A 20,593-nucleotide genomic window follows, 5' to 3' on the forward strand; every position below is an offset into this window, starting at 1 on the left:
ATCTAAGCATACATCACATTCCATTTAGGTCATGAAGCAACCAAGTAACTTTTGTGTTTAGGGGTGTCATACACACAAAACCTCAGAATTGTAAAAGCTCAACGATGGAGAAATCCAACAGGTTGAACACTGTACTTTATATAGCAAAGATACATATCCAACATTTCAAGCTTAATCACTTCACCAAGGTCTGAGCAAAATGTGGGCAGGTGCTGTGTACTTTGTAGAGCAAAGATAAAGGCACAAAACCAAGATTTCCAGCTGGAGCTCTTCTTCAAGCACAGGCACTGTCTCTGAAATGCCAGAGGCATGGAGTAAAACTATTTGTTCACACACCATGTGCAAGACCTCAGGCATCAAGTGAGTTAGAACTTTGCTTTAGACCTGATTTAGATCCACACACTACACAGTTTTAACATGCCTTTGTCGGCCACGGAAGCATTTCTAACTATATTTTGCTCATACCCTGATGAATAGCTCCAGCCTGAAACATTGGTTATACATTTTTATCTTAGCTCTATAAAGGACACTATTTGACCTGCTGAGTTCCTCAGCATTGTGTTTTTACTTCAATCATGGTGTCTACAGACTTTCATGTTTTTCTTCAAGACCAGAATTGAATCTGCAGCAGTGTGAATTGAGTGTATAAAGTATTTGATTGCACTTAGTAGTTTTTTTTTAACTTTATTTATTCGTTCAAAAAACAAATAATATATGACATATGCCACAATTAACCATAAACATGAATGTTCTTTTATATATAGAGAAAAAAAAGAAAAAAAAAGAGAAAAGAAAAGAACCCACCCCCCCCAGCCAACTCTCCTAAGGAGAGCCATAAAGAATGAAAAAAGAAAGAATATTAAAGAAAAATTAAATATACATATTAAGATCTAATCATTATAAATTGAAATGTAAATATTCTGAATATAGCAACCACTTATTAATTAAAAAATTATAATTATCACACGAAACATACATAATTTTTTCTATTATTAAACAATATTTCATCTCGTGATGCCATCTATTAATATCAATCATATTTGTATCTTTCCACGGACTAGCAATACATTTTTTCACTACGGATAAAGCTAAATATACAAAAGCAAGCTGAAACTTATCTAATCCCAAGCCTTTCAGAGGTTGCAAACTACCTAATAAAAATACTGTTGGATCTAAAACTATTTTAATCTTATACAAAAATTCTAAAAACGTTTGAATTTTCTTCCAAAAAGATTGTATATGTATACATGACCAAACAGCATGAAAAAAAGTTCCAACCATATCACCAAATCTAAAACACAAATCTGATTCATGAAAACCATACTTTTTAAATTTTTCAGGTGTTAAGTATAATTGATGTAAAAAATTGTAGTTAATCATTGCATAACGTGCATTTATCAATCTAGTTACACGATCATAACAGATATCTAACCAATCATCTTCGGAAAAAATAAAACCAGTATCCGCTTCCCATTTACTTTTAGATCTATCCCAACCCTTTTTATCCATACCATCCTGTAATATTTGATACATAGATGAAATATAACCCTTTTCTGGTACCTTCATAAGAAAAGTCTCAAATTTAGTCATTTCAGGTAAAATCATATCTCTGCCAAACATACATTTTAACCAAAGATCAAATTTGAAAATAAAGAAACAAAGAGTTCTTATCAATACCAAAACCTTCCCTCATCTGATTAAAAGATAAAAATTTACCCTCTTTAAAACAATCTCCCAAATTTTTCACACCTTTAAATCTCCAATGCAATAGACTTCGATTATGTATTGAAAAAGAAATAAGTTGATTATTATACAACGGAGTCAAAGCCGATAATTTGCCCCTAGAGCCCATCATTTTATTTTTCTTTATCCATAACTTCATTAAATGTTTTAGTATAGGCACATTATATTGTTGTAACAAATTTATATTCCATCTAAACAAAAAGTGATGTATTTCAAATTCAGAAATACTTGTCATCTCAATTTTAGCCCAATTAGGAGGCCGAACCAAATCCATCAATGAACTAATAAATTTAAGTTGGCCTGCTTCATAAAAATTTTGAAAATGTGGTAAACATAATCCCCCTAACTCATATTTCTAAGTTAATTTATTCAAAGCTACTCTCAAAAATGTACCCCTCCATAAAAACTCCCTAACCATTTTATTCAAATCTCGAAAAAAAATATTAGTAGTTTCGTTTTATTTAAAATTTACTCGTAATATACACCGAAACATTATCCTCTACAGAAGCCTTTCTTGTTCACTGAATGTTAGTTATTTCATGTATTGGATTAGGGCAGTTGGCATGTTAAAATTGCAAGCTCAACTCAATCTCTTCTAACATCCCCACTTCTGAAGTTGACAGATTAATCAACACATGTAACTGATGTAAGATCAACCATTAATGAAATCAAAAAAATTGCAAATGCTAGAAATTTGAAATTAAAAAAAACCAGAAAATACTTTAAAATACAGTAGAACAATCGGTGTCTCCATGGAAAGAGAAACAGTTAATATTTTAGGTCTCCTGATCTAAAATTAACTCTTGTTTCTCTCTGAACAGACAATGCCTGACTTGCTGAATGGTTCCTGAAATGTCGATTTTTATTTCACAGGGCCCTTAATGTTTAATTGGGACCTTAGGCCTCAAACTTTGTATTGTCACCTGTCATGTTGGCCAGTTGGCCTGGGGTACTCAGCCTTGAGAAATGTGCTGTTTACATCAATTTTAAAGTAAAGAACCATTTCCTTCATCCATTTGTTGTCTAAGAACTCACACATATGAATACAAGATGAAACATGCTGTCAGAAGTAGGATAAGGACTTTGCTTCCTTTGTAAACGATGTCTTCAACCACTGATATTCCGCCCTACAGTTCCAGTACTCTGAAACATCTGGTGAACAGTCCTGCTTCATGTTGGGCCGTCCATCCAAGATGTTTTTTCTCAGTTGTCTCAGTGTTTGATCTTTGTTTGCCTCTGATTTTATGAGTTCCAATTTTGCATCTGATATGGGCCGTCCACTTGTGATCATGTCCACGAAGGCATTCACGTCTTCATCCATTTTGGTGTTTGTGGGCTCTCTCATGTCAACAGTACTAGACATGTCTGCTTTCCTTGTTGCTTCCAGCACTTTCCTTAGTCTCTCATCATGCTCCATTCTTGTGCTTCTCCAGACTATGATGTCATCCATTGAGGTATCAACTCCATCCAGGTGCTGATAGACCCATATGAATAGTTTTGTGATACATTTCAGGAGCTGAGGCAATTCCGAATGGTAACCTTAGGAATCTGTATCTGCCAAATGGACTATTGAACATGCACAGTCTTGAACTTGCTTCATCCAATTTTAACTGCCAAAATCCTGATGATGAATCTAACTTGCTGAAAAACTTTGCATTTGCAAACTGTGACATGATCTCTTCACACGTTAACCATATAACCATTTACGGAGCGGAAACAGGCCATGTTGGCCTTTCGAGTCCATACCGGTTCACTGATTTTGTGCGCCCTCTTCAGGCATTGGTCCCGGTAGATCTTCATTCAATAACGATGGGCAAATTCAATGGAGGTGGAATCAGTCGTGGAAGTTTAAAATGTTCTCTCTTTATTGCTCTGTTTAGATCTCTTGGATCCAGGCAAATTCTAAGCTTTCCATTCTTTTTGTCCACAACGACGAGTGAACTCACCCGCTCCATTTGATCATCTATCTTCTGAATCACGTTCAGGCTTTCCATCCTGTCCCACTCTGCCTTTGGTTGCTTTTGAAGTGCAAATGGAACTTTTCTGCATGGATGTATTATCGGTGGCACAGGTTTATCCACTCTGATCGTGTGTTCTCCTGGAAGGCAGCCTAGACCCTGAAATAGGTCATTGTACTCTTTCATGAGTTTATCATAGACTGTCTCTCCTTTGCTTTCCACAACGAGGACTCTTTTTATCAAGTTCAGCTTCTCACAGGCTGTTAAACCTAGTATGGCCTGTACATCCTTTGATGCTAGCATGTGTTCTTTGTCCTTGTGTTTCACTTTGGCCATGCATTCTCCTTGCACTGGTATATCGGTACCTGAATATCCTATCACCTTCACTTTTGTTCCATACATCGGTTTAATCTTCTTTAAATTATTCTCTTATATTACATTAATTTGTGCTCCAGTATCCAATTTAGCTGAAATGTAAATGTCATTCACTTTTAATCTCAACATCCAGTCTCTGTTTTCTTTCTTGTTTTCAGTCACATTTACATAGAATTTCTCTAACTCCCTTTCATCTACTGCATGAACCTTGCTTTGTTACACTTGGTTCCTACAGTAACGGGCATAATTGTTGCTTTTGTTACGTATAGCATGTTTTACCATATGCTGGACACTTTTGGTAGAAGATGTGCACTGCAATGACAACATGGCTTTTGATTGTCCATTTCATTTTTGTTCACTGGCCATGCCTCTCTTTCCACTTTGGTGCACTTTTTGTTAAATAGTTTATATCCATTCTTTCTCACTGCATCCACGTTGCCGCTAGTTTCACTGAATAGCTCTTTTGCCTGTTTTATTTACAGTTTCTGTAGCCCTACAGAGCGCTATGGCTTTTTCCAGGTCTAGATTTTGCTCTCTTAGCAATCTTTCCCTTAGACTATTATCTGGAATACCACACACAAGTCTGTCTTTTATCAGCGAGTCAGCCAGTCCACCAAATTCACACGTTTTGCTTCTGTTTCTCAATTCACTAAGATACTGATCAATATTTTCTTCCATTTTCTGTACACATGTAGAAATCTGTGGCTCTCAAATGTCAAGTTACATTTGGATATGCAGTATACCTCAAACTGTTGCATTATTTTTTTCCAGTTTAATTTTATCTCCTTCAGCAGCAAATGTGAAGTTATTGTACACCTCCAGGGCTTCATCACCCACAACTTGTAAGAAAACTGATGCTTTCTCTTTATCACTTTTCTTGTCAGCTCGGACTGCCACTAAATACAATCCAAAATCCTGTTTAAATCTGTTCCAACTTTCAGCCACATTACCTGTCAGCCGAAGTTTCACTGGTGGATGTGATCCTTCTATTTTTCTCTTTGTTAGCTTTTCTTCATTGATCAGTTGCTGACTTTAGTAGATTTTACGTCAAGACACATGAATGCTCCTAAGAGACTCAATTAGTAAATTTAAAGACTCCTGTTATAGAATCAAGTAGTGTTATCTTATCCACTCCAAGTTTTAGTGTATGTAAATATGAACACACAAAACAAGTTTAAAAAATGTCAACAATGTTGATTTGGAGTTCTTGGTGTTAAAGTAAAAATTGCAGAGTTATACAGAGAAAACATGTTAGTTAAAAGTAAGCTACTTTTGTTTTAAGAAAGGGAGATGTAATGATAGTGATCATGGTTGCAATGCATCTAGTTATGCCTTACTGTTTGATTAGAATTGGCTTCCAGCAGGGGTTGACACAGAGTATGTTTGATCTGTAATGGAGGCTTGCAGCCTCATGGCATGCCTCATGGTGCTGTTTACATCAGCTTTAAAGTAAAGAACCTTTTCCTTCATCCATGTGTTGTCTAAGAACTCACACATTTGAATACAAGACAAAACATCCACTGCAGCCACTATCCTGCCGCTTGCCTCTACCTGTGTCCCACTTCTCTCCTTCAAACATCTGTCCACACTTCTTGCCATGCCCCGCATGCTATGGTCTTCACTCTGAGACACTCACATGGTTACTGATCTACAGCTTTCTTAATTAAGCAATGTGCTAATTTTAAAATTCTGATCATTGTTTCTATATGGCTCCTTTGCTCCCTTCGCTGTCACTGCAATAATCTTCAACCGTACAATTCTCCAAAATAGTTACTCTTCTCCATGTCTGGCCTTTGGAGCAGTCTTAGTTTAAACCACTCTTCCAATAGCCCCTTTCAACTTGCAGCACCTGAGTCACCCTCCTGAGACCCAGGTGCGATTACTGGGGCAAAGATGCTGGAAGCACCTTTCAAATTGGAGAGGGATCAACCCATTAAATCGTCAACCCAGTGTTTTAAGGGGGATCCTGCCCCTGCAATGACACATTAAGTATTCACCAGAAGTACTGACGGATGTTCAGATGCTAGCTGCCCAGTGACACGTGCTCGCAAGTGCTGACAAAACCGGAACAAGCGGATCGGCCATTTTCCTGTTCAAATCGCCTGTCGACACGATCTAGGTAAGTTTAACTGGGTTCTCTGACTACCTCTGAGGTAGATCAGGGACTCGGTTTGATTCTGACGGGATTGACCGGGTCAGATCCTTTCTAACTGCCACGTAGCTGGGGTGCTAACCGGGCAAATTGCCTGGTAGATATATTAGTGGATACATCGGGCCGTGTACCCCACGGGCAACTCCCTCAGAACGTCCTCGACATTACAAATCCAATTGCTGGCATCAAAGCAGCGGTTAAGCCAGATCAGCAGGAGCGCAAGACGGAGGACCTGGAACAAAGAAGCCTGACATATGTCACTCACGATGCCGTAAGCGTTCAGTATTTAAACAAACTAAAGCATCTTGTCCCTCAATAGCTACCCACCAAGTGTTACCCTGGGCAGGTGTCACTATTTCCCCTTTTACAGGAGGGCCACTACCTGGTGGTGCCACCCATACCTTTTGTCCGGCATTCTCTGGCTCGGGAATGGGGGGCAATGACTGTTTTTCCTCTGGAATAGGCTGTAGTTCAGAAGCGTGAAGAAGTCGGTGGAAAGGTTACCTCCCTTTAAAGGGCAATGATTCAAATTGTCGACTGCCTGGTGCAGCACATGGCTCCACCCCTTCAGGGTCCCCAGTGGTGTTAACAAATGAATTTGTTCCTTCAGTAAGCTGTTCATTCGTTCAACTAGCCCGGCAGCCTGCGGGTAATAAGGAATATGGTGGACCCATAAAATACTGTTGTCAGCTGTCTAATCACAGATTGCCTTCCCGGAGAAGTGTGAGCCATTATCAGAATGAATTTCCTCTGGTACATCATAATGAGAAATTAAATGGTTTAGTCCTTGGATAGTGCTAGCTTGGTCAGCCGTCTTGGTGGGAAAAGCAAAAACCAGGCCTGAAAAGGTGTCAACCATTTCTAGGACGTAAAGTTTACCCATACAGTCTGGCATAGGGCCTATGTAATCAATTTGCCAGACCGCAGCTGAGCGAGCTCCCCGTCTTATTCAGCAATGCAGATCAGGAGGAATGGTGCGGGACTTCACAAGCTGGCATGTTGGCCTTGTCCGCACGACCATGATGGATGGGTAAGGCATGTGTAGGGGCCCACATAGCTGATCCCTTCTCCCCCAAATGGCCACTGTTCATGTGCCCATCGAGCCAGGAGGATGGTATCGGCGTGGCTGATAGTGGCAAGCTGATCTGCTACTGCATTATGTTGTGCCATGTTCATCGTCGCATTGGTATGGGTGTCAACGTGATATACGGTTATCACACAATGATGGGAAGCATCCCACAACAGCTGCCACAACTGTTTGCCCCATACTGGGTGGTCATGTATCAGCCAGTCATTCTTTTGCCAATCAGGCATCCATACCACAAGTCCATTAGTCACAGCCCAGGAATCAGTAAACAGGCAAAGAGGGTGATCATGGGAGTCTAGTGGTAAAGTGACCGTCTTCAACTCAGCATACTGACTGGAGCCACCATCCCCCTCCTCCAATAAGTGAGTTCCTGACCTGGGATGGTAAGCCACCGCCTTCCACTTCTGCTTTCCTTGAACCCACCGGCTGCTACCATTAGTAAACCAGGCATCCTCTTGATCTGCTTCCTGTACCATCTCTTCCCTGGTCCCTTGGATCATCACATCATCAATATAATGGTGAATCGAAAGAGAAGGCGATACTGGCACTGACTCCAAATCACGGGCAATTAGGCTGTCGCAAATAGTGGGAGAGTGTACATAGCCCTGAGGGAGGCAGGTGAAGGTATACTGATGCCCCTTCCAGGTAAAGGCGAACTGATCCTGTGAGACCTCATCTATAAGAATACTGAAGAAGGCATTAGCAAGATCAATGATAGCATACCATGTTCCTGAGTTCCCAGTAGCAATGTTTTCAATAAGGGTAACAATGTCCAGAACTGCCGAAGCAAGTGGTGCGGCATGTTTTTCAAAAAACGATAGTCAACTGTCATTCTCCAGGAGCCATCTGGCTTCTGGACCGGCAAACAGGGCTATCAAAGGGCGACGTTGTGGGCCTCACTACCCCTTCTTCTTGCAAAGCATCGATGGTGGCAGTAATCTCTTCCTGCCCTCCAGGGAGGCGATATTGTGGAATGCATTCTGGTTTCATGGGGGGTGGCACCATCACAGAATCCCACTTAGCCCGACCCACCACTAATCTTTTAGTAATAGTCCGAATTCCAAATGCAAATCCCCCTTGGCTAGTATTAAGGGCCGTACCGGCCAACATATTAATACCCAGGATACACTCGTCAGTGGCAGCCACCAGGGCATGTAATCATATAGGGGAAGGGCCATCACCCACCGTGGCGCAGACTTTTATTTCCTTCGCCAGGGTGATCGTTCCTCCTATCCCCTCTATTCGAAATGTTGGTCCAGTCCAGAGGTCGGGTTACCAGGAATCACCGAGTGCTCCACACCGGTATCGACCAAAGCCAAATATTGGCGGTCATTACCCCTACCCCAATGGATTGTTAATGGTATGTAGGGACGCGGGTCCCCGTGTATCCGCCGTATCTCAATGGAGTAGACACAGGGGCCCTGCCCACACCCTCATGCTTTAGTAGGGTTCGGGGGCTTCCAGGCCCACATGCCACTATTATCCATAAGAGCCTTTTTAACCAATTGTTGTATCTCATCATGGGTAACTGGAGCAGGAGAAGCTGGCTCGATAGGAGCAGCAGTGGGAGCAGAAGGCACAGTTGGGCCAGGAGAACTCAACAGCTGGGGATGATGTTCCCCTGCCTTCCTCTTATAAAGGGCATAAAGGACTGCAGTTGGTTTCCCATCAATATCACGTTTAGGTACGCCTAACTTTAACAAGGTTAGAAAAAGGTCCTTTCTTTCGGTCCGTTATTAGCAGCAGGCCCTCTCTTTTCATCCTGGTTGTCTGATTTAACCTGGGTTGTACGTGAGTGGATTTTACCTCCCAATTCTAATTCTTGTAGCCCAGATAAGGCGTGCATCGCCTCAGACACAGGGTGCCCAATTAGCGGACTAGTTACGGACAGAACCAATCCCTGTGTGGTGGGTTGGGCAGAACGAACCAATCTGGTATGCATTCTGGCAATGAATATCTCTTCAGCAGGGCTCCCCCCATGTACCCACAGCCTCAAACACCCTGCATACAAGGCAGAGGCCAGGGCCTGCTGATGAATTACTGCTATACCCTCCTCTGGGGTGCCCCAATTGTTCTGTAAATGTAAATCCCAATCTACTGGTGATGGGTTTACTCATAGCAGGGCATCCCCTAGAGTGGCAAGTAAGTAATCCACCTCTCTTCCTCTACCCCGCAGCTCAGCAGTGACCCGGATATCAGTAGTCAATGTTCCTAATCCCAACATTTCCTCAGGAGTTAAATATACATTACCCCCTCCTTGCTCCCAAACACGTAGGAGCCAGGCTGCCAGAGTTTCTCCCGCCTTTTGCCTAAATCGATCTCCAATGGCAGCCAGCTCTTTTATAGAGAAGTCACGGATCATTGACGGCTCTTGACCTCTGCTCCCATTTTGGCCCACAGGGTCCTTTGCCCAGTGGATGGGACGAGGCCTAGGCCATCCCGTAGAGGGGGTGGGCCATTGAGCATAAGCAGGGGTTCGAGTACCTTCCCCTGGGTCCTCTAGTGAGATCAGAGGATCATCTACCTCTTCAATCTCATCAGTTACATTCCACCCCTCTCCCTCTCCGTATGTTTGAAAAATCTGCTGCCTTACAGGGCGGGCGTGAACAGCGGGTGGCGAGGGTTCTATGTTAGGCACATGCTGAGGAGTATCTGCATTATTACCATTGTCATCATTCCAGATATTCCCGTCCCAATCATCAATTACATCAGGATCATCACCATTCCTTATCATGGCACGAATACGATGTGGATCGGGTTCTACTCCTTGCCTTTTTTTATCTGCACAGAGCTGCTGCCGGAGTTTAATATTACGGCAGATCGTTTGGACATGCTTATCTTCCCATTCTTTGGCTCTGTCCTGACTGGTGCGAACAATCTCGCTCATCATGGAACAGCGTTGTCGCAGGGCTTCTAGCTCCTCCTCAAGTTGCTCTCTCTTATGCTGAGATTCTACTTCTCGCTGAACTAATTCTGCTTCACGCTGAACGGAGTGGCGTAAGGCTGTGGCCAGCAGCCAAAAACCGTCCGTCAGCATCCCCTTTTTAACAGGAAATTTACTTTCTCTTTTTTTTTAAACTTTATTTAAGATTTTATAACATGAATAACATATAGGATTACAATTAAAAAAAAATTAAGAATAAAATAATAAAATTACAATACAGTATCAGTAATCTAAATAAACTATACCCTCCCCAATAATTATTACACATTAATAACCCAACTCAAATTAGTCCAACCCCCCCTTTCCCCCCAAAGTAAAGAGTGAAGAATTAATAAAGTTAATAATATATGTGAGAAAAAAAACCCACTTACAAAAAAAACCAAAAACATAACCGATTTAAATACTAACAAAAAGAAAAGTAATTAATACTAAGATATCAGACTTAAAAAACATATTTAAATCAAACTTAAATGCATATATTTAACAAACGGAGTTAAGATGAAACATATATTTAACTCAAACTTAATATAAAAAATTAGTAAAGTTAGTAACATTATCTATCAAAAATTCTTAAACAATAAATTCTTTAAAAAAATTATAGCATGAAAAAAAAAGATGAAAAAAAAAACTTTCTCTAGAGAGATAAACCTTCACCAAATATCAACTAACTGGAAATTTACTTTCTTGAAGGAGAGTGGCAACCCGCTCTCCCAGAGGCGCACTTGATGGATCTAACTTCTCATCCCAACTAAGGGGTGGTCCCAACAAAGACAGGGTATTGGCCAACGTGCCAAACCCATCGTCTTTGGAAGTCCATCCCGGAATCAAGAACTGCTCAGGGCTCACCTCTTTCTTTTGGCGAAACATCTTGAGACCAATCCTGCTCGCAGTGCCAATTGTCTTGGGTAAACTTGTACCTCTCACTTTGTTCGTTTTAGATTGGTCACAGTGTTTGAACTACCAAAAGAAAACAGACACACACACCGAGAGCACTTCAGTTCATACAAGTCTTTATTACTAAATCTAAAGCTGAATTCAAACTACAATATGCAAGCCCTTCCCAATTATACTTATCAATGCCTGGACTGGTCCCAACTGCCAAAACGAGGCAACGACTGCACACGTCTAGTAGGTTGTCTGGGCGCTGGTAGCAGCTTCTCCACCTCCCCCGACCGGGACGTTGGTTGGAATCTAGAAGTTCTTCTTCTTTCTGAGAGATGTTGCCACTTCTCGGAGAGTCTCAAACTTCAGCAGTGGGACCATGGCTTATATTACCCAAAAGTTGTTTACTCATAGCCTATCTCCTTGAATAAATGATTTAATTATCTTCAAGGTCTCCTGACAGTCTGCGACCAACAAAAGAAAACTGCATCTCTGGGCCTCATGGTGGAATTTAGATGTGTCTACTAATTCATATGCATCCCTGGGCCTCATAGTGTAAATTAGACTATGTCTTCTGATTCAACTGCATCCTGGGCCCCATGGTGGAATTTAGGTTATGTTTTCTGATGCAACTTCTTGCATAAGCTGGTCTAAATCCTCCATTAGAATCGTCAACCCAGTGTTTTAAGGGGGATCCCGCAATGACACATTACGTTTTCACCATAAGTACTGACGGATGTTCAGATGCTGGCTGCCCAGTGACACATGCCCGCAAGCGCTGTCAAAACTGGAATAAGCGGGTCAGCCATTTTCCTGTTCAAATCGCCTGTCGACACGATCTAGGTAAGTTTAACTGGGTTCTCTGACTACCTCTGAGGTAGATCAGGGATTCGGTTTGATTCTGACGGGATTGACCAGGTCAGATCCTTTCTAACTGCCACGTAGCTGGGGTGCTAACTGGGCAAATTGCCTGGTTAACCCCATTTTACACAGCAGCTTGAAAGGGACTAATGTTAGTGAATTTTCAAGGCCCTATGCTCTGCACATTATTCATTGCCTTACAAGGGAACTTGTGGAGAAATGAGCAGCTTGTTTTATTACGTTTGCAATATTGACTTGGCTGCAAAAAGCATTTAATCAAATGTAAAGTGCTTTTGATTTCCTGAGGTTGTGAAAATGTTTTTGTAATTGCAAGTTGTTAATTTTTATTAAACATCTCTGTTACTGTCCCTTCCTTTTCCTTTGACAGAACTTTTTTTCTTTAACAAAGCTTTTAATTATCTATCCTAATGTTCCTTTAAATGCTTTAATGTCAAATGCCTTTTGATATTGTTCCTGTGACCTGGCTTGGGGCATTTTACAATGCTAAAGCTTCCCAATTAATACAAGTTGCTGTTTTTAAGGCTACTCCTTCAGGTCCTCAAGTTAATAAAACCATTAATTTTAAACCTGAGTTTTAAATTTGCTCCAATAGCAATAGCCTCAGATGTGCGGGGTCCCACATTGATGCAGATCATTAGACAGAGTATGTGGAAATGTTGCCTTATGTCATCTCTATCTTGCTATTATTGACTGATCCATTTTATTGGGAGAGATATAGTGAGTATCCAGAGGCAAATGTTTCAGATAAGACTTGATCTGCTCCATGATGTGAACACAATTTCATAACTTGTGCAAAATCCTTTTTTGTAATGTTGATATCTGACGTCTCTCTGAGTAGTCACTCAGCATAATATTTACCCAGATCTACATTCTATTTAATGTATTTTAGTGATATAAAGTTTGATATTGTACAGGGCGATAACAAAATTGCTTCTGTCATTAAATATTTACTTCAGCCTTCCCTGTTTTAAAGCTGTGGTGCTCCTCAAAGTTTTCAGTGCTTTGATCAATGTTTTCATAACATCCTTTTGGTCTGATGAAAGGCGTCTGATTTTAATTGCAGCCTCAAACAGTATTTTACACAGCATTAACTGTGCAAGTGTGGTGAGTATTTTATTATTGTTGGGACCTCACCAGAATTCAAGATTTGGGTGAATATTTCTGCTTCTATCTTCTCAACCCTTTCGTCTCGTATCTGAACCAAGTGGATGTAACTTGTATTTAAGTCTAGCAACTGAGTTGAATTTATTAAACAATCAGTGGCATTTAACAGTAGCCTTATCCATTCCCACAACATCAGTCACAATGATGAAGTGTGGGAACCTTTGACTCTCAATTACTTTACTCTTATCTGGAGACACTGAAATTAATGGCACTGCCTTTTGGAGGAAATCATCAAGGAATAAATCTTGTCACTTCTTTTGGATATTGCATCACTCCAATCTATTCAAGCAATGCTATTTTTTTAAACTCTCATTTAAATTTAGACATACACCACAGTAACAGGCCCTTCTGGCCACCCAATTACACCCAATTAACCTACAACCCCCATATGTTTTGAAGGTTGGGAGGAAACTGGAGCAGCCGGAGGAAATCAACGCAGACACAGAGCGAATTTGTAAACTCCTTACAGACAGCATTGGATTTAAACTCGGGTCGCTGCTGCTATAACAGGTGCAAATTTTGTCCAGAACTGCCTGCAAATAGTAGGACAAATTATTCTGATGCAGAGCAACATCTGTGCTTTAGTAATTCTGAATTTGCACACACACACACCACATAATCAGATGAACAAAAAAAAATCTTTCTCACTGTGCACACAAGTGTGTCTTTTATAACAAGAAGACATAGGATTTCAGATTTGGTTTCTGATTAGCTGTACCCCTCTGCTTACATCTTTTCCTGTTCTTGTGGAGTGGAATATATCTGTATTCCCTTTTATGTTTATCACTAGTCTTTTCTCATCCTCTCTGGCTCTTTTATTTCCTTTTAACATTCCCCTCTGAAATTCCGATAATTAATCTGGTTCTCACTTTTATGAACATTGTGCCATCTGTCATACGCTTTTATTGCCTATCTATCTATCTACTATCTATCTTTTTGGTCATAAATGGAGTTCTGGTTTTAATTTCCCTCCCCTTCTGCCATATGGCAACATACCAAAGACTGGTGTTGAAACATCACCTCTTTAAACACCTCATATTGTTCAATTGCAGTTTTGATTGGCAAGCTTTGAGTCCACAACCAATATGCTCTGCAATTGTCTATTTTTGCCTTGGAATGGTCTTCATAATTTTCCATAGTTATTCTAAACCTTGCAATATTATGAATTCTATGTCCTAGATATTCCCTCACCTGTACCTGCTCCTTCTCTCTTGTTTCATTTCACAGACTAACCTCAGTGATGCTATCTTCCTTGCTAGGGGCTTGAAAAAAAATTGATCAACAAAGTTCTGTGGAACACACTTCTGCAACTCGTTCCATGTTTTTGTCCTTTATGATGTCGCTATCCCTGACTGTATTCGGACTGATGAAGTACCCCCAATATCACAGATTTTATTTTTCAATATCTCTACAATAACTCTTTGCAGTTCTTCTTCAATATCACTCACATCTCTGTTGTGTAATCTACTGTTTCAAAATTCTGAATTAATTTCTGGTCATGTTAGTTCTAGGATGTCCTATAATATTCCCTTTAATTAATACTGCTACTTCCCCTCTTGTCTCCCCTTCTCTTTTTTCTTTATTACATTGCATCCAGAAATGTTTAGAAGCCAGTCCTGTTTGTTTTAACCATTCTCTGTTACAGCCATATCAAACTTCCACTTATTACTTGTGTCTAAAACTCTATCATCTTGCATAGTAAGCTTCTTGCATTGAGATAAATGCATTGTTAATTTATATCTTTAAAAACCTTGACTTTCTTTTAGTTTGGTTCTGTTTTTGTTATGGTGCACTATATCTCTCATGATTCTTTTTCCAGCTGTTTAAGCAGAAGAAAGCAGGTCCTTTTCCCCCACCTCCTGCACCCCAACCAAGTTTCCCATTCTGAGCTTGTCCCACTTGCCAGTGTTTGACCTATAGCTTTCTAAACCAGTGGTTCCCAAACTTTTTTTGGCTGCTGCCCCCTTGGCTACCAGATAACATCTCGAGCGCCCCCACCCCCCCTCCATATGGTGGCACTGGGCAGGGAGCCTGGGGCACTGGCTGCGGTGGTGAGCCGTGGGGGGGGGGGGGGAATGCTGAGCCAGGGGGTGGGGGGGATAATGAGGATTTTATGTGTGTATACAGTAAGATTCCTATAATCCGGCATCTAAAGGAGTTGTAGCCAGAAATGCGAATTTTCTATTTGACTGAGGCTCACTCTTAAAATGTCTAATTATTACACCTGCATTAAGAATACACTGTTTAAAGGACAAAAGACAGTGCAAAATGTAAAGTAATTTGGAAAAAAAACAGTATTGTTGTCTTTAATTATGCAAACTGCACTTTAATCAAGTAATTCCCATAACTTACAAAATTTAAATTCAAACCCCAGTTGCTAGTGCTGTTACAGTGTTGTACTAATCGCTACACTAACCATGGTTAAACCCCCCCCCCCACCACCTGCAAATTTACAGATAAAGACCAACTAATATACCTAAGACTAATAAAGATATAGACTGTTATTAGGCAGAGATAGGACGACACTTTGGGAGAGTCTCCCCTACAGCGAGCGGTATCAACCGACCCTTCATCCTGGTGTACCTATCAGGCCCTTGGCACACCTTCCTTTAACTTCAAACCCCGGTCGCTGGGAGCTGTAACAGCATTGTGCTAGCCACCAGGCTAACAGTGCTACCATCATAATTAATCCCCCTCCTCCCAAGTTTAAAATAAAGTCTTATTAATATACTTAATGCAGTAATATACTAATAAAGATAAAGACTCTTACCAGGCAGTGATAGGGAGAGACTTTGGGAGAGTCGCCATGGCGGTGAGTAGCACCGAACGGCTCTTCATCCTGGGTGTTGCCATTTTATTCAAACACAACTTTATTGAAACCTTATTCGAACAGCTGCTGCAGGCAGGGCACAACCATAACATGCTGCTGGCTGAATGTTTGCTCCCAAGGGGTTGTGTGTCCCTTTGGAGAACATTTACTTTTATAATTTTAAACTTTTATTTATTCTCATTTATTTTAAATTTATTTATTTGTTTATTTCCTCAATCTTTTTTTGTTTGGATTTCCGGTTAATTAATTGCCAGATAATTAGGATTTTACTGTATATGACAATAAGCTGGCAGTTATTCCATACACGTGTCACCTCTACATGAAAAAAGTTGCTCCTCAGGTCCCTTTAAAATCTTTGCTCTCTCACCTTAATCTTGTGCCCTCGAGGTTCAGACTCTCCTACATTGAGGAAAAGAGGAAATATTCAGCTTTTCTTAGCCCCTCATGACTTGATATATTTCTGGAAGGTCATCCCTCAAAAAAAACCCCTTCTTATCCAGTCACTCTTTATAACTCAAGCTCTTCAGTCCTACTAACATCTTCATGAATCATTTATGTACCTTTTCCAATTTAATGACGTCCTTTCTCTAACTGGACATGTTGGACTTCATTTCCCAGTTCCATAGTAATACCGACTATACCTAATTACTCCTTGCCTTTCCAAATGTATATTGATCCTGTCTTTCAGAATCCTATCCAGTAACTTCCCCACATCTGTGTGGTTCACAGGCCTTTCTTAAATAAAGGCACTTAAAGAAACTTCTGGGACCTCATCTATCACTAGTGATGACACAGATATCCCTGGCAGGGCCCCCACATTTTCTTCTTTAGCACCCCATAATTGTTCCATTTCAATGCTATATCCCCCTGCGCTCAATACAAGGATATTAGAAACAAAAATAAAATAAAATACTGCAAATCTTGGAAATCTGAAGTGAAACAGAAAAGGCTGGAAATGCTTAGCAGGTTAAAGGGCACTGAGTGTGCAAGCCTAACAAAGAAAATCAGCATGACTTAGTTTTTTTTTAAAAAATCCCGAGATGTCTAAAACTAATCAGAGTTTTAGAAATGGCCAAGCATCTCCAAAAGCCTGAAGGATGAATTGTTCCATAATATCAGTGCCAGTTGTGCAGAATGTAGGATGTCATTAGGAATCTAAATGGGTGTCTACAGGATAGTATATGTGGTTTTGAAATGTTATACACTTGTCAAATTGTCTGCTTTTTTGTATTGTACTTGAATGTAATCTGTGGTTTGTGGAGGGGTGGATTAAATGACAGTGTTTAGATGTGAACTAATGAAAGCACAAGGTATATTGCCTTTTGGGACTATAAAAACAAATCTGAGCCTCTACAACAGGAAGTTTATTTGTAAGGTTAGACTGGTAACTATAGTCATATCTATATACCTTAAATCCCTGCTATGGAAATATAGGATTGAACCTCTATTATCCGGCACTCTGTGGTCTGGCATGTTTTGACTCTGCCGCCATTAATACAAATTCCTTACGGACAGCATGGGACTCGAACCCCCGTCCTGATTGCTGGTGCTATAAAGGTTGAATCTGCCGCTATCGGGACCAGGGTTCGAGTCCAGCGCTGTCTGTAAGGAGTTTGTACTGACGTCCCAATCGCTGATGCTGTAAAAGTGCGGCACTAACTACTACGCTGACTGTGCTACCCCATAGTATTGTTTTAAGTTTTATTCAACCTTTGTTTTCCGGTATTTTCTGTGGTGTAGCAGTGGCCAGGTCCCAACATCACCCGATTAAAGAGATTCAACCTGAACAAGGATATCTGTTTGTCCGCTGTTGCTGTTGAGAACCAAAAAGAACACATCATAAATATAACCACACATCAATGCCTCTACTTTATTAGATTTGATGAATATCTTATCGATCTTCTACAGGTGTTCAGTGAAAAGTGTTCTAACTGGTTGCATTGCGGCCCAGTCTGGAAACTCAAATAGCAGGAATTCAGATGACAGCAGAAAGTGGCAGACCTAGCCAAGTTGATAATGGGCATCCACCTTCCATCCACTGAAGACATCGCTACGAGGTGCTGCCTCATGAAGGCAGCTATTACATACTCTCATTTTTCAGTTAATTTTCACTTGTGTGGGGCTGACATTTTATGAGAACAAAAAGCCCTGCATACTTTGAGAGTGACTGTGAACTGACAGCAAGCTGAAGATTGTGGGTTCCTTAATTGGATACATCTGAAGAGAAAGGAAGTGCATGTATAGAGACCATACGACCAACAGATTGAAGACTGAATACCCAGTTTTTCTCAGGGGCCATTTTGAGGAGGGAGTGCTGTGGAGCAGTGCTCTTGGAAGTAATACACTGCTGAATGTGGCCTTGTGTGTCATTGTAGACAATCTGTCTGATTTCCCCATGTGATAGGAGAACAAGTGCGGCCATTTTGAGGAGTCAGTACTTAGGGAAGCATCTTTTACTGTGGCCTCATGTGGTTAGACAGTGTCTGATTTCTCCAGGTTATAGGGGAATGAGAATACCAATCTGTGACCAAAAAGTGAAGGTCACTTTGATTGGCTGACCCACGGAAAGGGTTCTGGAAGCAGATGAAATACTGCGTTTGGATTTTGAACATTGTGAGGGTTACTTGAATTCGGCTGACCCACGGAAAGGGTTTGAAAGCTTCATGGCCATCACTCACTTTGTCCCCGCTATGCCAATGAAGGGGCAGTTTCAACGACTGTGAATATTTCTCTATTTACCTTTTATATTTATTATCTTTTTTTTCTCTTGGTGATCTTTGTGTGTTAATTTAATTTATGTTTCCTTTTGTTAGTTTGTTTTATAGCTGTAGAAAGGAAAATGCCATCGCATCTGTACATTACATTTATATATCTGACAATACAATCTCATCACCATTAGCATTACAGTTGTTGCACAAACAAAATGACTGTTTTCAAGTATTTCAATATTCGGTGGCCTTGGGTAGTGTTAGAGTTAGAGCAGTACAGGGAGGTTAAAGAGAATGACAGCTGTTGAGATATACTGTTTATGAACCAAGAGGAGCTGAACTTTGGGCTTCTGTGCCTTCTGCCTGAAGGTAGCAGTGAGTAGACAGGATGAACAGGGTGATGGGGAAGCTTTATGATGTTGTCTGCTGTTGCTTACCAGACAGCAGCAATAGAAGTGAACCAGACAATGTTATATTTAAAATAATATTTTTAAATATTTTCGATAAGGTACCACATGGAAGGTTAGTTAGGAAGGTGCAGTCTTTAGGTATAAATTTTAAGATAGTCAAATGGATTGAACATTGGCTGAAAGGGAGAGGCCAGAGAGTGGTAGTGGATAATTGTCTGTCAGGTTGGAGGCCGGTGACCAGTGGTGTGCCTCAAGGATCTGTATTGGGCCCATTGTTGTTCGTTATATACATTAATGATCTAGATGATGGGGTGGTGAATTGGATTAGTAAATATGCAGACGATACTAAGATAGGTGGAATAGTGGATAATGAAGAAGGTTTTCAAGGATTGCAGAGGGATTTGGGCTGCTTAGAAAAGTGGGCTGAAAAATGGCAGATGGAATTTAATGCTGATAAGTATGAGGTGCTTCATTTTGGTAAGAAGAATCAGAATAGGACATACGTGGTAAATGGGAGAGCATTGAGGAATACAGAAGAGCAGAAAGATTTAGGAGTAACGGTACATCGTTCCCTGAAGGTAGAAACTCACGTGAATAGGGTGGTGAAGAAGGCTTTTAGTATGCTGGCCTTTATCAATCATTGCATGGAATATAGGAGTTGGGAGGTGATGTTGAGATTGTATAAGATGTTGGTGCGGCCTAATTTGGAGTTCTGTGTGCAGTTCTGGTCGCCTAATTATAGGAAGGATATAAACAGAGTGGAGAGAGTGCAGAGAAGGTTGACCAGAATGTTGCCTGGGTTTAAGCATCTGGAGTATGGGGAGAGATTGGACAGATTGGGTCTTTATTCTTTGGAGCGTAGAAGGTTGAGAGGGGATTTGATAGAAGTATTTAAGATTATGAAAGGGATAGACAGAATAGATGTGGATAGACTATTTCCGTTAAGAGGAGGAAAGATTAAAACAAGAGGACATGAGTTAAGAATTAAGGGGCAGAGGTTTAGAGGTAACATGAGGGGGAACTTCTTTACTCAGAGAGTGGTAGCTGTGTGGAATCATCTTCCGGGAGAAATAGTGGCGGCGGAGTCAATTGTATTATTTAAGAAAAGGTTGGACAGGTATATGGATGAGAAGAAGATGGAGGGTTATGGGCATTGTGCAGGGAGGTGGGACTAGAGAGGGGTGTTTGGTTCGGTGCGGACTAGAAGGGCCTAATGGCCTGTTTCCGTGCTGTAATTGTTATGTTATGTTATGTTAATTATTATTAAACAATAACATAACACTTTATCTAACTTATCTCACGACTATGCGCAAATATACATATGTGTGGGTGGAATACCCCAGGCCACTATTCTCCAAAGGCAGTTCAAAGTTCAGTTTCAGAACGTCCAGTGTTAACACGTAGACTTGACATTAATGCGGCATGCAGGCTTTAGATGGATGAGAAGCAGTTCATGAA

The 20,593-nt window shown here is 40.7% G+C and overlaps 1 protein-coding gene and 1 long non-coding RNA gene across 2 annotated transcripts in view; one reads left to right on the top strand and one right to left on the bottom strand.

Moving 5' to 3' along the window:
- fhl3a (four and a half LIM domains 3a) overlaps positions 1-20,593 on the top strand; it is a 225,585-nt gene that overhangs the window by 61,098 nt on the left and 143,894 nt on the right. The window lies entirely within an intron of this gene.
- The window catches only part of LOC138741539 (uncharacterized), a 75,299-nt gene that overhangs the window by 43,435 nt on the left and 11,271 nt on the right, over positions 1-20,593 (bottom strand). Inside the window, exons 2-3 of the long non-coding RNA XR_011343563.1 lie at positions 17,728-17,830; positions 16,385-16,416 (exon numbers count right to left, since the gene is read on the bottom strand). This is a non-coding gene — a long non-coding RNA (uncharacterized lncRNA). The remainder of the gene's footprint in view (positions 1-16,384; positions 16,417-17,727; positions 17,831-20,593) is intronic.

The sequence above is a fragment of the Narcine bancroftii genome, chromosome 8 (genome assembly GCF_036971445.1).
Source record: "Narcine bancroftii isolate sNarBan1 chromosome 8, sNarBan1.hap1, whole genome shotgun sequence".
Classification (NCBI taxonomy): domain Eukaryota; kingdom Metazoa; phylum Chordata; class Chondrichthyes; order Torpediniformes; family Narcinidae; genus Narcine; species Narcine bancroftii.